The 16,624-nt window shown below is 36.9% G+C and overlaps 1 protein-coding gene across 1 annotated transcript in view; it reads left to right on the top strand.

Moving 5' to 3' along the window:
* Nucleotides 1–16,624, top strand: part of LOC129362789 (probable serine/threonine-protein kinase iksA) — a 103,591-nt gene that overhangs the window by 50,620 nt on the left and 36,347 nt on the right. Inside the window, exons 2-3 of the mRNA XM_055034521.1 lie at nt 10,148–10,253; nt 12,677–12,835. The gene's annotated coding sequence lies outside the window, so the exon portion shown is untranslated. The remainder of the gene's footprint in view (nt 1–10,147; nt 10,254–12,676; nt 12,836–16,624) is intronic.

Here is a 16,624-nt window from a genome sequence, read left to right as displayed (position 1 = left end):
AAAATAGGTTAATTTAACAAAGGAAAACAAACTGAGACAAAATACCAATATAACTCTGAATCTGTTCATTTGAAGGTCATCATAAGATGTTGTTAATTGTTTTGTTAATACAACAACTATGTTTAAAAATGAAATGAAATGACATCAGATTTATAAAACTCTTTTCAGGACCCTCAAAAATGCTTTGCAGTGAAATCAGTCATTACCATTTACACACACATTCACACTTTTAGTCGTAGTTGCCCTGAGGCAGTCTAACAAAATGTACATATTTGTGTGTTTGTAAATGCAAAGCTTACATGTGCATGCACACACACACAAACATACTCGAGGCTTTTATTGAGGTCCAGGGGTATGCAATTTGACTTCAAAAAGTCCTCATGTATGACTGCATATTTACACCTTAGAGATCTCAAGGTAACTTGCTGGTTGTTTGTGTGTGCTGGTGGTGTGTCCTGAGGTAAAGGTGTTTTACATCAGAATGCAGGAAGCAAAGAAACAAACAGCAGAAAAGAGATCAAAGAAAATGTAAAAATAATAACACAGAAATGGTCTAAAACACAATATATGTGAGACACGTTGAGCCAATAAGACTTTATCGTTACAGACTTAGATAAGAAAAGATGGAAGATAAGAAAAAAATACGGAAAAAAACAGAATGCTGCATGTTCAGTTTGTCTATGAATAAGCAACTCAAGGGAAAAAAAAGGCAGTCACATAAATCATGGGAATCTGCGGTTCTTTTAAATTATACTGAGATTCAGCATCAGCTCAGACTGTGCAGAACAGTCTCTTTGTTTACAAATGCTATACCAGCTCATCTTGACTGACAAAGTTGGTAATCAAACACATTTCCACCAGGACAGAAGAGCACAGCAAGAATACACAGAAAAACAAAACCCTTCAGAAAAACCTTGTGTTCATTTCCACAAAGAGAAGACAGGCAGACATTCCACCAAATCAGAGTCAGGATAAAAAAAAAAAAAAAAAAAAAAAAAAAAAACTTTTAAAATGAGCAGACCTGGAGGTGTTTGCAGCCAACTTCATGAAACATCAGACGAAAACGGAGCACTGAGTACTGGTGCTCTGTTGCATTAACACAGATCTTGTTAGGTAGTTTACTAACTCGTCTTCTGTAAGATTCTGAAAGCAACAATTACCATCTTGAACCACTGAGCTTTAAGCTGATACATTGTACATTCTGGTACTGCATATTATTTTAAACCTAAGAAGGCCTCAAACAATTTATGGAGATTTTGAGTTGAATTTTCAGAAAGGAAATTAGCACATATGCATTCAGATTTACAGGTCAGGACTAAAAGCATAAAGCAGAACCTCCTAAGAGCAAAATCTGTGACTGACTGAGTCATGAAACTTGGAACACAAATTGAGAAGTTCTCAAATAAACATCTTTTCTGCTTGGAGCTTCTATGTTCTCCCAATGCATGTGTAAATTTTCTTTGGGTACTTCAGCTTCATCTCAAAGAATTTCTTGAATAAAAGTAACAGAGTAATTGTTTTGTACATCAATACAAAGATGGAAAAAAGGTGACTGTCTGAAGAGAAGTTCTTGAAGTAAGGACAGTTTGTACTTTTTCACCAGCCTGATGCATCAGACTTGTTTTTAGTTCTGTAATAGAAAAAGAAACAGCTTTAACTCAACACAAATTACAAACTAAATTACTCTAAAAGCTTCCCCTACGTGATGAATCATTGCTTTACTTGAACTAGATTTCATTATTCAGAAGAATGGAAGTGCTTATTGTCCAAGAGATGCAGTTAGAGCATGTTTAAAATAGTTGCAATATTTCACTGTAGTGTTGGTCATGCGGTTCACTCATAATTCAGCTCACCTGTTTCAACAAAGGTCGACTAGAGGATTTTCCCCTGTCTTTTTTTTAAACCACAAAGGCATAGAATTTAATGAAAGTTGTACTCAGGTATCCCATTTGGTGCAATGTACTACCTGCACTCCTGTGTTTAATGGAGCAGCGCAACACTGCTTGTAGGAAGAAATTAAAGTTATGGAAGAAGGAAAAGACTGAAATCAAAAAACAACAATTAGTCTCTAAACACAGTTCAAAATGTTCAAAGTGTAACGCAGTTTTAACACTGTTCCATGCATTAAGAAAACCATTAAACATTGCAAATTAGCAATTATATACTTTCGATTAACTGTTTAGTTTGCAATTCTAAGTAAAATATAAAAACAAAAAATACCGTGATTAAATGCTTCTTTACTGTGACAATGAAATAAGTTTATCAAGCTTTAGATTATGGAAGTAATATTTCCATTATCTTATGATATGATAATATTGTACAGTATTTTGTACTTATGAACACTGGATAAAGAGAATTAAAGCAGCATGTTTCCACCCAAGTATCTTTAGTTGCCTAAGACTGTAGTTTAAGTTTGTTAATATTGCTTATTACAGTTTTGGGGTGGGCTGCACAGTGCCACAGTTGGTAGCACTGTTGCCTTGCAGCAAGAAGTTCCTGGATTCGATTCCAGGTACTCCAGCTTCCTCCCAAAGTCCAAAAATATGACTGTCAAGTTAATTGTCTCTCTAAATTCTCCCTAGGTGTGTAGCGTGGTTGTTTGTCCTGTCTGTCTCTGTGTTTCCCTGTGACAGACCGGTAACCTGCCCCGCCTCTCGACCAAAACGTTAGCTGGAGATAGGCACCAGTACCTCACGACCCCACTAGGGAGAAGTGTGTAAGAAAATGTATGTATGTATGTATGTATGTATGTATGTATGTATGTATGTATGTAAGGATGTATGGATGGATGGATGGATGGATGGATGGATGGATGGATGGATGGATGGATGGATATGGATGGATGGATGGATGGATGGATGGATGGATGGATGGATGGATGGATGGATGGATGGATGGATGGATGGATGGATGGATGGATGGATGGATGGACATTTTTGAGGTATCAGTTGCATCTAGGAGAGCCAAAGTGAGCTAATCCCTAAATTTGTTGCACATCTTTTCTGTTCATGTCTTATCATGGAAGATAGGAGTTACTGTAGCGACTTGTTAAAATTTAGTGGTAAACATTCAAAATAAATAGTAAAAAAAAGGGCTGTTTGGCCAGATTTCATCTGTTGGACATCGACTGAATCAGGTGTTCTAATTAGATACTAAACTTTGTGAACACAAGAAATGTTGTGTTTCACCTTAAGGGGTGGGAGGAGGTAAGACGATGGTTACATTTAAATGCATTGAATGACTCTTGTCTCACTGACTTCTTTCAAACAATGAGCCAAAAGTAGAACTTCATTAAATAGGAGACTCCATGTATTTGACAGTTGAGCTTTCTTGGCCAGCTTTCATTTCTTCATCAAATAAGAGGTAGTCTCAAAGGAACTGCTTTATTAAAAAATAATAATAGCACAATGAAAAATGTTTTTGACTGGACTTCTTCTTTTCCCTCTGTTTCTAAGATGCCTTTTGAGTTTGAGTTAGACTTTCTACATAGAGAAAAATAAAAAGTGCAGGAAATGTGGGCATTTCAGCAGCGTTTAAAATCAAAACTGAATGATCTGTGTTTTGATGTATTATTAATGACCATTAATGACTCTAATAAACAATTTTTGTCCCAAAAAGATGTTAAAATGAACCTCAGTAATTTCATTTGTGCACATTTTTCTGTCATTATTGTTTCCCTTCCAACATATGTAGGAGCACAGCAAAACCACGAGCAGAGAGCAATTATTCAGTGGTATTTTACTAGTATTAATGGATGCCTTCGGTTGATTTTTAGTGCTGTCCTGTTGATGTTTTACATTTGACTGTCTCATCTTTATCAATGTTTTTCTTCATGTAACAAAACCAAAGAACACCAAACATGAACAATGTTTTACTCCTTTAACAAAATATAAACTAAAATGTGTACTACTGGCAACAGCTTTAGGAAAAGCTGCCACCTACAAGCCAGTTCTGATCTGTTTCTGTAATTCTAGGTTTTCTTTAATCCAAACATGTCCTCTTTTCAATGACTATTATTTATGAAGTGTTCTCTCTGGCAAATTTTTATTTGGCCCTCACATTTTTCTGAGAAAACAAAGGTTTCCTCCTTGCACAACTCCCATTAAAGTTACATTTGAGCAGTCTTTTCTTACTAATTCAACAGCAGCAAGAACCTGTTGTATGATGAATCTTTTGAGGTTTTTAAATATTTCATTTTGCACCTTGTGATCTTCTCCAAGGGTGAACTTGCTTTGGCAGCCCATCCGTGGCATATTGCAGTTGTTTTAAATGTGTTGCACTTACACACTGTTTTCTCTATATTGAAATGGCTGGTTTAACTTCAGATTTTCCTTATGCCTCTTTTAATCCCATGCCTGACTCATAAACTGTGACAATCTTCTAAATGGCCTCAGACAGCTCTTTTGATCTCATCATGGTACTCTCCCACCAAGGGTGAGGAGCACACCACTCTGAATGTTTGAGGTTCAAAGAGGACAAAACCTTCCTTTAAACCATGTTTTAAATGTGCGGGTGTCCTCATTTATTTTTCAACAGTAACTTTTCATTACATTTTCCAGATCGGCATTTTCTTCAGTTTTTGTTTTCTATTCATAGAATAACTCCACTTTGTAAGAGTTTGTAAAATTGATAGTAAATATCTGTTTGCAAGCACACAAGCTGTGTTAGGTTGTTCTAACTTTCAATGGTTACATATGATCACAAATCTTTTTTGATCCTTTTTGAGCAATTTTTTCATACACAATCAAAGTAGTTTACTTACATCCTATATGATACAGTGAAATGTTTCAACAGAAGTATTTCATATTCGCTCTTTGACTAATTTAGATATCTGACATGAAGGTTGCTAGTTTCAGCAAACCTTGCAGCACTCAGACTCTACAATATGTTGTGTGTCTTAATAGCATTTCATGGTGGCTTTATGTGAGCAATCTTCACACAACTTTCAAAAAAACACCTAAATAAATTAAATTGGAAGCTGTATAGTCCAAAGCTTTGGACTGATGAGGTAACTCTGCTGTATGGTGAACATCCACACCAAGCAAGAGAAAAAAAAAAAACTTCATTGGATCAAAGTCCCAAATCAAAGTGTAAGTTACATAACGGGTCACTAAGTGCAGCTAAGGGCACAGATACCAACTCTTACACAAACAACCCTCATTAAAGTTTTATGTCGTCTCTGGCAGTCAGCTGCTGCTCCTGCTGCTGCTTTCATGTGCTCATTACTCAAAAGCTAAAATATGAGAGCATTTCCTGCTGCCTGTCTTTATGCATGTTTCCCTTGTAAAATGTACAGCTTTGAAAAATATATATAAAAAAAAAGGCATTTGAATATTTTTTAGCTTTGCAGTCGATTGGAGAATATTGATTTCACTAATGGGATTGATTGTTTCTATTACCTCAGCTATTCATGACCTTGAAAACACTGCATAAAGGCTTCTACACAAATATAGAAGCTGTAGAAAAAAATATGGATGCTTACTGTTGCTTCCTTCAATTTTTTCAGTCTGAGCATAATTTGTTTGGACTTTGTAGAGATGACGCTATACAATTACTTTTATATATTGCTGTTTGTTTCTCCACGTACAGTGAGACAAAACTGGTGAATGAGATCAAAATGTTTTAAACTAAAAAAAAAAAAGTTCTACCTAATAATTCCCAATAGATAAATTATTGCTAGACTCTTGCAAACACCATGGTTGTTTTCATAGAGTACTTTTTGTACGATTTTATTATAACAAAGAAAAACACTACAGGCTACAACCCTACTGAAGAAAATCAGAACTCATTGCAAGGATCAAGTGGCACAACATAGCTCAGTGCTGTTCTGTCTGTTTCCCATACAACAGACCTGTGCTACACCATTCCTGGTTCCCCTTTAGGGTAGGTCAATATTACTATGAAATGGCACAGTTAGAGGAGAGTCAATGGTGTCACACAACACAGTTCATTGACTGGAGGGATAAACATGTCAATGATTGTGAAAAGCAATGAGACATTCTACTTTATAATCATATATACATCTTAATATATGGTATTACTATAAGGTAATCAAGAAGACAGAACTTTAAAATTTCATGGCTTTTATTTTTTCTATTACTAAGAACTGTTGACTAATCCTAAAACCTAAATGAGTCTAATTTTTTCATTTCCTATTTTTCTTCTTGAAACTCCTTCCACCAGGAAGGATCACACTTATATCCTCTCTCTCTTTAACCTTGCTGCTATTTTTAATAACATTATTTCAGCAAACTTTAGCGACATTTGCATTTTCATGGGTCTGACCTATACAGACGTCAACCCTCCGGCCTTAATGTTTATATATGCCCTCCTTCACCTGCAAACTGCTGCAGGCAATAACACATGTCTGGGTTTTAGTTACCTCTCCCATCTTTCCAATTTTCTGTCCTTGATCTGCGCTTTCCTTCAATAGCCGGAGGCTTGTGGATGGAGAAGCACCACGTTTAACAGCTTGCCATCATTTTAGCCGTAAGTGAATGGAGTGACAGCTGGCTAAAGTTCACAGTTACCCTGTTCAACCTGCTGGTTACTGCTGTCTGACTTCCATAAAAATTGAACAGAAAATACAATAACTTAAAGTACTTTCCTTATATTTGAACTTAATTATTTACTTCATACAATATTTAAAATGTAAAGAGTATATTTTGTGGTGAAGGGGTAAAGCCTCTATCTGACCATCACAGGTTAGAGTCCTGGACTATTTATGTTTGCCCACTCTCTCATAACCCACATTCTTGTCAATACTCTTGCTTTAATTCATGCATGTTTGTCCCATGGCAGCTATTTGGGGGCGCCTAAATGCTTGCTCTCACAAAGTGCTGCTAATCTTCGCAAAACTCCTCCTTGCAGCAGTAGTTTCCTGCTGAGCTTCTATTTCCCCACATCTTCCCCAGATATCTTCAACAGACTAGCAGCAGCAATTAGCAAATAAAGAAGCTGCACATCTGCTGAGATTATAATATGAACTAGTTCTTAATCCATCACTCCTAAAAATGGGTGTCATGATGAGAAACACCCCTGTGATGACATGTTGAAGGTGGAGTCTTCAGGAGCTTCTTCAAGAGATAGAGCTCAATCTCAAGGTGTCAAACTGTAAAGTCAATAGATTACATAGAATAGATCCTTTCTTTTTCCCATATTGTTTGAAACCTGTGGCCTGCCGAATAATGTGGAACATCCTCCTTAAGTAGATTTCCTTTAATGGAGCTCACTAGACAAACTACATATCCCAGCTCTCTGAAATTAATTATAGTGATTCAAAGAGCCCTGACAAACAACACATCTATCAATTTAAGAGCACAACAAAACATAAAATTTTTATGACACTTAAATCCAATTTGCATAATAATTTGGAATACGATGTTTGTGTACATCCATCATTGGGTCATAGGAAGCATTAATAAAAAAGGACAGCTCTAGACTGTAGCAAACAATTACGCCTGTAGAGATGATCTTCATGGTTGACCTTCCCTGTATCCAGGACTTGTGCAGGTCTAGCTTCTGGAAAGGAACGGCTTACATCTCTGCAGACCCCAAACATTCTGGACATAAACTATTTCAACTTTTACCTTTAGGTTGACACAATGCTATTTTCAAGAAACTGCTGTTACAAAGACAGTTTCTTTCCCCAGGCTGTCTCTCTGATCAACACAATGAAGACCTTATAACCTGGTTTTATGCAGTGAGCATGAGAAAACACAATTGAAGTTGAAAAAAAAGTGCTTTTCAAACCAAGATGCTGCTTTCAAAGTGTCTCAGAAAAACATAACCAAATGTTTACCAGCGTGAACTGAATCTATGATGATAATAGCTTGTTAGTCTCATCAGCTATTGTGAGATGAAATCCAGGTAATGACTGGATTGGAAATAACAAAAATAACTTTGTTATTGAATGAACATGAATGAACATGGACACTTCCTCCTAAATCACAAGCTAGTCTCAGAGTGTGTGTGCGCGCGTGTATAAAAATGCTTTTGGCATGAGTGGAATGATAACATTTCAAAGTTCTTCATTTCCCCAGCTCTGGCACAGAGAAAGTCGGAGCAGAATGCCAACAGCTAGGCATTATCTGCCTTCGCTGCAGTATATCGGTCTTCCTTGGGCAGAACAAGATCTGTAACATGCTGCTCTTTTGCAAATATTTGTATCGTGAGACCCCATCATTTTACTTCGACTATCTGAATATGATTTCTTTTTCTCACTGACTGCATTTTCTTTTCTTGTAATCAACTCTGTGTGATACTTTCTCATCCCACTGATGGATGTGGGAAATAAATAGTTGTATATACATATGGTACTATTTGTTTTTCAATGCCTGTGATGTATACATCCAGCTAAATTAATTCACAGTGCACTATATAATTTTCAAGACATATGACAATATGAACAATAAGAAATTCTAAAAAAAATTCTGGCAGGAGGTTTATTTCAGCTTTTATTACATCAGAGCTTTGAAGCACTGAAGAAAACTTGAAAATAAAATAATTTGAATTTTATGCAATAATGGCTTTGCCAGAGGTAAACCAGTAGAAAACAATCTTCATGGTGACAGCACACAGGTGCCTGTGAATTCAGTGAAAAATCTCTCAGAAGAGACCTTCACATGTTTACAATGGGATTTGGACAGACAGCGAGGGAGAAGCGAGCAAACACAATGTCAGAATGTGTTATGTGCTCCAAGTCTCTTGAATGCCAGTCAGTCAGAGATGAAGATAAACTTGGGCACTGAATAGGATTATCTGCAGTCTCCTATCAAACATAGAAAAGGGTTTTCTGCAGAAATACCAGTAAACATGCTCCCACCAACATGAGTTGTTTCAGCAAAAGGGCTTACAGTTGAAGAGAAATTTTATACATTTACACTGACTAATGGATTTGGAAAAGTCTGTCATCCACAAGACATCTTTTGGGAACTATAAGAAAAAGATGTTATGGTAATACATTCTGTTGCATTGAATTCAATAAGGATGTTGATTATTTTATGTCTTCTCAGATGCCATCAATTATTAGGTTTTAATAATAAAAAAAGGCTTCAGAATGGAAGAACTTCAATAAATTCATACTACTACTCACTGTCATTGATTTGAAAACTACACAGTGCACACCAAACACAGTTTGGTCAGATCTGTTGCCATGAATCATCTGTTTTATGTGACCCCTGCCATGTTGCTCTCCTGGTCCTTCTAATTAGCTCATTGCTTTCACCTTTACCTCTGCTTTTCTGCTTTCACTCAGTATTGGATCACTTGTCATTCTTGTCACAGCCTGTGAAGGTTCCTGTCTCTTTTTCCATTCATGTACCTGGCCTGTTTTCTGCCCCCTGATCAGTGCCAAAGCCTTCTTCTTGCCCATTTTTGAGTGACTTAATTCATTTGAAACTTTGATGTCGTCTGGCTTACCTTGTGTGTGAAAGGTGCTATCTTCATAAACATGCCTTGACGCAAACTTATGTCCATAATTAGCCTAGTTTAAGTTATTAGACACATGATGAAAGCTGTGAGGAATATGTCTCCTGACACACAAAGTCTCTTAAGAGCAGTAAGCAGCTTGCTTCTCTCAGGAAGGTCTGCTGACAGGTTCTACAAATCTGGTTTATACTGGAAATCACATTTTTCCTCCTTTCTGCTTCCTGTCTCACTGTTTCCAGCTGTCTCCACCATTCTTTAAGGCTTTTATTTCTGATGGCTCAAATCGATTCAAACTACAAGGGAATAACAAATGAAAACCAGCAGCTTTCTCTTTCCCTTTCAACACACAAAACATGCACAAACACCTAAATACACACATGCTTTCATTGAATGCCTCCTCCTGTTAAGCTAGCGGAGACACTATCATACAGTACAGACTGGGTGTACAGCGAGGCACAAAATACAAACCACAGGGACCCATAATTTAGTTCATTTAATCCTTTCCTGTTCCTTTAGATTGTTCTCTGTTTCTCATCTAGCAGGAGGCAGCGCCCCCGCAACGTCAATCAACATGTTATGGCTTTTACTTTGTGGCACAAGGCTCTCTTTACAAGCAAGCATTTTGATTAATTTGGTGAAACATAACTTTTATTTTTTCATAAAAAATACAGAAAAATGACAATAAAAATTGGTTTGTTCTGTTTTTTTTTTCTTTCAGTTTCCATCCTTTCCAGAACTGAGAGTGCTGGATGTGTTTGCAGTATCAGTCAACCGGATCAGTGATTCCACTTCCCTTGTTTTAAAGCGACTGCACGGCTGCAGGAGTGAGTCGTCGTGAGAACGAAGATGAGTTACATATTTTGTTGGTGATAAGAGGATATCTGTAAAAGGCAGATTAAACAGAGGAAGCACAATAGAACAGAGAGATAAGAGAGTATAGGACAATGCAGGAGTGAAGACTTGATAGAGAAGATGATGTACCTGACGTTGCACATGTGATAACTGGTTCCTGATACCATTGCATACCAAATCCTATTTCTTCTGTGGATGTAAAGTGACATGACTTTTGTAGTCCATGAGCTTGGGAATACCAATACTTCTCATTTAATCTGCATTTCTCCAAATGGGAGTAAGCAGATTTCATTTATGTTAGGAAGTAATTTTATTCATCGTTTTAAATGTGATGATTACCAACTTTTCTGTATTAATGTTTATTCAGGTGTCCAATTTGTAATGTTGAGAATTTCCCCATGGACATCACTAAAGTATTTCTACTCTAATCTAATAATCTAAACTAATATAATGCTTTTTCTACCAACCACTCAAAGCAATTGGCTATCTCCAGCAGTTAAAGGCAGGGTACATCCTGGCTCTATTGCCAAATAGTACCAGGTCAACAAATACACACAGGACAAACAAGCATTAACATTAATTTTTTACCTCAATTTCCAGTCTGACAGTCTGTGACAGTCTATGTCAGTCTGCATAAATTGTGGTCACTTGGCAGAGCAGGTCAACATGTCATTCTCCTACAGGAGAGAAGAAAAACCTGAGAGGCGATGAAGAGGGGAGCAGGAGAGTAATCTGTTCTCCTGTGAGCTCTGTGAGCCTGTCAGACAATGTTGCAAGGACAAATTTAATTTAGTCGGGGGATTAAACCCTTTTCTGTGGCTCAATTTGCTTTGTGAATTTGGAGTTTTTCTGCAGCTGCTGCATGCTGACGAAGAAGCCCATTCACCTTTTGAGCTTCAGTTTGAAAATCTAATTAACTCTAAAAGCAGAAAAAGACTTTCATGGTATAATTAGTTCATATTAGCTCTACTGACAGATTGGTTATTGAAAAACACACATTTCAGCCCAGCACTTACATGGAAAAACTGAAACCAATTTTGTGCTATAAAACAGTGTTTCTTTTTTTTCCAGTGCAGAAAAAAAAGAAACACTTTTTCTTTTTTTCTGTTTCTTTTTGCTGCATTAAGCAAAAATAAAAAATAAAAAAAAAAGGAAAAAAAAAGACGTTCTCAAGTGACTGAGATTTTCACTTAACGGATAAAACTGCAATACTTTCTTTCCCACAAAGTAAATATAGTAAAAGATTTTTCCCTGAAGATATTTGCTGGTGAGAAGCATATCCCTTCATAAGCCTGTCCATCTCTTTCCCTCCTCCCGGGCAGCAGAGTAGGTGCCATTGACCTGAGAACAGAAATGAAATGTTTTGAGAGTTTAACTATATTTCTGTATTTACAGGTCTCAAAGTGAGCAAAAGAACCAAGAATTTAGTCTAAGCCAAAGTTCATCATGAGACAAAGTGGGCATAAGTTTGTATAGCAAAATAACATTCTTTCTTTCCTGAAATCTTTTAATCTTGGACGAATTTAATATTGTTGGAAGATTAGTATACGAAGAATAGACATGCAGAATATTGCCCTCCATGCTTTATTTGTCTTAAAAAAATGTCAGAGTAGGTTGGTGAAAAACAAGAAATAGGTTGGTGAAAAACAAGAAAAGTAAAACTCTGAAGTTTGTTCAGTTAAGAACAGAATAAGTGAGAAGTCAATATGCATAATAATTGTTCATTTTATAAGTTATTCACAGGTAAAAAGACGAAATAGAAAACCAAAAGCTTTGAAACAAATAGTCATCGGAAGGATTATGAGAATTTTCAGTTTAACAAATCAAATGCTGCTAGTTGAGCTCCTCTCTCTATATAAACAGACACTTGACACAACAGACGTGTTGACACAGCAGAAAGTGGCTAAACAGACACAAAATAATTCCAGTAATGAAATTTGCTGTCAGTATGAGTAAATATTTAATTTTAAGAAAAAGCAGAAAAGAGAATCTAATGCTCAGGTGAACTTTACATCTTGAAAATCTGAGATCATATTTGTAAAATATATCAATAGGATGTTCACTATTAATTCTATTTTAGGGTCAGATCATTTCTCTTCATGTAGAAAACCCAGTTTGCTCTTTTTTCCCCTTGTTTATTATACCAGCAAATCTATTTTGATAAAAACAACCTCCTTCTCTTTGCAGGGAAGTGCATTTTTTCAGGCGAAACCCTTAATATTATGCTATCATGTTTTGAAAAATAATTTTATTTCACAAATTGGTTGCAATTTGAATAAAATGATTTTCTCACTTCACCTCTCTCTCCCATCACAGAGATTTACGCAATCAGGGGCTGTTCCTTGTAGCCCCTGTTCGGGCATCATGCACTTGTTAAAGTCTGTTCTTTTCTCAGGAGTCAGTGCATCATCCAGCTAAGGTCCAGGGCTGCGCTCACTCAGAGCTTTTCAGCTGGAATCACCTGGAGGAGATTCGCCTGGGTCTATCAACCTTCTTCCAGATGTTCCTCCTCTTCCTCCTGTGGATCAGTCGACTAGCCAACCAAGTCCCTCAGGTGACACCTGTTAACGTTTGTTCTCCTCATTTGCAAAACTTGTTCTTAATGTTTTCCCAGGTTAGGTTTTTGCATCTTGAGTTTCAAGTTGCAGGGAAGGTATATTCTCTGCGACTGTATGAGTAAAAAAACTCTTCTGAGGTACAAGTTATATCGGTTATGTCATATGAACACTATGATTAATTACACCTATTGGAGAACTCTATAGGGTGACACACATCTCAACAATTTGTGAGATGGAGAACTGAACCACAAGCTCCAGCAAAGTCCGTTGGTATAGGATAAGTCCCGATGGACAAAGAGGGACTCGGTTCCCAGGAAGAGCTGAGTCTCAGTGGGCTTTCAGATGCCAGAGGGGGCTTAATCCAGAGCTGCAGGTGTTGGCAAGTGAGGAATTTCCTCATTCATGTACAGGTGCTCTGCTGCAGTCCCACAGTTCAGAGGACCCCCTCTGCGTAGATCCAAGGAGTCGCTGATCCATCTAGATGACAGAACAATCCTCACTGAAGGAAAAACCACGTTTCTCCTTGTGCGACAGACTTTTAAGCATCCTGACCGGATGCTCAAGGGTCACACTCACATCATAGTCTGCCTCATTCCATTGTCGCGCTGGTCTCAGTTCCTTTTTTAGGCTGAGGTTCACCTGCTCAGGCTTTGTTTCTGTTCAGATCACTTCAGTCTCACTTCCTTTTCTCCCCTTTGCCGCTGTTACCACTTCTGAACTCTTAACCTGTGCTCTAAGATCAACTGCTATCAGCTCTTTAACCAACAACAATCATTACAACATACAGATTACACAAGACAAAGTTAATCACAAAATACTGATTATACATTTAAAAAATGTTTCCTTACTGATTACACATCTCAAAGTTCGACATTTCAGAATACTGGTTACATATGTCAAGCATTTCATTACGGTTAAAATAATCAGTATGATATACATTTTTAAGCCAACAACATTAATTTCCCTGGGACCCAACAGATCTCGAAAAACCTCATGAGAGGAAGGTCGACTCCAACTCCAGCTTCTTCGACAGTCAGCCAACTCAACTGTAATGCTGTTATCCACATATTGGAACTGTGACCCAGATATGAGGTCAACATGTGCTGTCACAACACTATTGTCCTGGAACATCAAAGTGAGCCACAGCTCGGGCTGCTGGAGTGATCACACAACAATCAGTAAAGTTGCTTAGAGACACAATTCACCCGCTCTCATCACAAATGCGGACGATCACTTCTGTACTGTATCAGTCAGTTCAGCATCTGTACAACCGTCCGACTGTAAAATAACAACACGAGTGTTGTTGACAAAATCCTACCTATTGATGCCATAAAGAATAGTTGTGCTTGACAAGGTTTATGCCAATAGATCTAGTTTTGCATTATTATTTATGCTCCACAAAGCATTTCAGTCTAAAAAGGATTCAAATTAACATGATCACCCAAACTGAAGTCAAATATGAGAACCATTTTGAAAAATACTAATGAAGTCTACTGTCTCCTAGAGGAGGCTAAGTAATATAGAAAAAAAATAAAGATTTTTTTTTCTTTTGCAGTGAAATCACAATCCTGCTTGTATCACAATTTCCAAAGATATAATCATTGGTCTTGAAGAAAAGGAAATATTATAGACAATTTAAAGGTCCGAGCCAAAACTGATTCCAGTGAACTTGAACAATTTTGCCATAATACAGCTATAAACAACAGTTATCAGTCAGGTTAACTTGGTAGTAGCAGTAGCAATAATACTTTTACAATGTCAAGGAAAAATTACAGAGTGCCACTAAATATATGCACTATGAATGAATAGGTTACTGACAGTTTTATGTAGCCTGAAAATATGCTATTTGAAATTCAGAGCACTTGATACGTGGCTAAAGCTATAACTGAAAGTTTATCTTACTGACACTATAAAAAAAAGAGGCACAAATCCTTGAGTTGCTTTTCTGATAGTCCTGGCTATCTGAAAGCAGATCCCTGGATACGGTTTTGTTTGTCCAATGAATCTTAAAAACTGGTAACAAGTTAAAACAAATTAGACCATTTTGAAGTGCGATCTGAGATCCAGACCAGGTAAATGTTAGCATTAATCATTCTCCAGCTGGTAGCTTTTGTAGAAGAGTCCATCTCTTTTCATTTCCATCTGCATGGAATATTGACTAAATATCCTGAGAAGCCTTTCATGTGTGATCATTAAGCTCTAGGTTCAGGTAGCAGTTGCTACTCTTTAGAGGTTTATAATATATATCACTAAAATGTTTTCACTACTTTTTGCTCACTCTCACACTGAGGAATGTGAGATGCAGCATTTGATATTCTAAGATCTCTGGGTTTTTAATAGCTCAATAACTTTGCTTTGAATTTAATTTTGTTCTTTAATTTCAAGCAGTAATACTAACTTTAGCAAAGATGCTAAAAGAAAAGAAGAAGATGAAACTGACATATAAAAGCATATAACTGCAGTGCATATGTAAGGTGATTTATGGATCGCTCCTCTCTACAATCTCTCTGTTTAGCAGACAGTCAACATGTTTGAATTCATCATGTACTGAGAAAGTACCTAAACCTTTGCTAGCTGTTTCATTGTCCTTATTTACTCAGAATCTGGCAATTTATTGATGTTTGTCAAAGAGGAACCATTTAACCAGATTTCTTAATAAGCAGAAATGCAAACTAAACCTTTGCAAGATGTGATATTGCTACGTAAAACAGCACATCACTATCCATAGCAACCATTTACGGTGGCAAGGCTATAAAATGGTGTAGCAGTAGCACACTGAAGCAGAGAAGGACGATTGTCCCAATGTCTGCTGTACAGAACATTGGTTTGCTGTTTAGCATCAGCGCCCAACAAAAATCATCTTCAGCTGTTGTATTATTTAATATTCCAAATGCCATTTATGATCGAGACCAGAAACTGAAATGCTGAAAGGCATTATAGTTTTACGGCCCCATCACACACACAAGAGACTATTTTAGATAAGTGGCGCATCTTGGCCTCCTTCAGTGTTTATGCTGGTGCTACTGGGTCCATTAAAACAGTAGACCTATTGATGAAGTTACAGAACTTATAGAACAAAACTGACATCTTCATAAATGTTTTTTCATTAGTCCCAGGATTTCAAGAATATAAGAGCCTGAAATAATGTTAAACATAAAAGGTAAAATGTCTTCAAAGCCAGCTCAACCTCTTTTTTTAAGGAAGTGCTGGATCGGCCTCTTTCCATTAAAGTACTTTTGACTGACTGTTTCAGCATTACGTGAACAGAAAATTAAGCAGGGAGCAAGTAAAAGATGACAGTTTCTTGGGGGTTCAGTCTGCAGCAGTTTCTCTCTCCTGAACGGTGAATACAAGAGACAGATGAGCAGAAATGATAATTTAAGAGAGATCAGGAGTAATGGACCGTTCCACAACCTCTTTTGTGATGAGAGGATTGTCGTAATGGTAGGAGCTTTTCTGCTGGTACTTGTACAAAGACGTAGCTTAAGTCAATACTGCCATCATATGATAGATAACAGACACAAGAAAGAAGTCAAGGAAAAAGAAGATATAAAATGAAGATGTTGAAATTTAGCAAATGATAAGGAGAAGAAATGACAATACCTTGATTTTAAAAGTACGAGGCTGATGCAACAAGTCTGCTTAATAGACATAAACTTCTTTAGATTTCAAATTAGCTCTATTAACTAAAGTGACCAGGAGATCAACAATGCAACAGTGATGGAGTCTATTTCACTGAATAAACAAACAGTAGAGATAAAAATTCATGTGAAACATTCTTCAGG

This window comes from Poeciliopsis prolifica, unplaced genomic scaffold (genome assembly GCF_027474105.1).
Source record: "Poeciliopsis prolifica strain line A6 unplaced genomic scaffold, Auburn_PproV2 SCAFFOLD009, whole genome shotgun sequence".
Taxonomy (NCBI): domain Eukaryota; kingdom Metazoa; phylum Chordata; class Actinopteri; order Cyprinodontiformes; family Poeciliidae; genus Poeciliopsis; species Poeciliopsis prolifica.
Note: the sequence above shows the minus strand (reverse complement) of the source record. Positions and strands in the feature narration are given on the sequence as shown.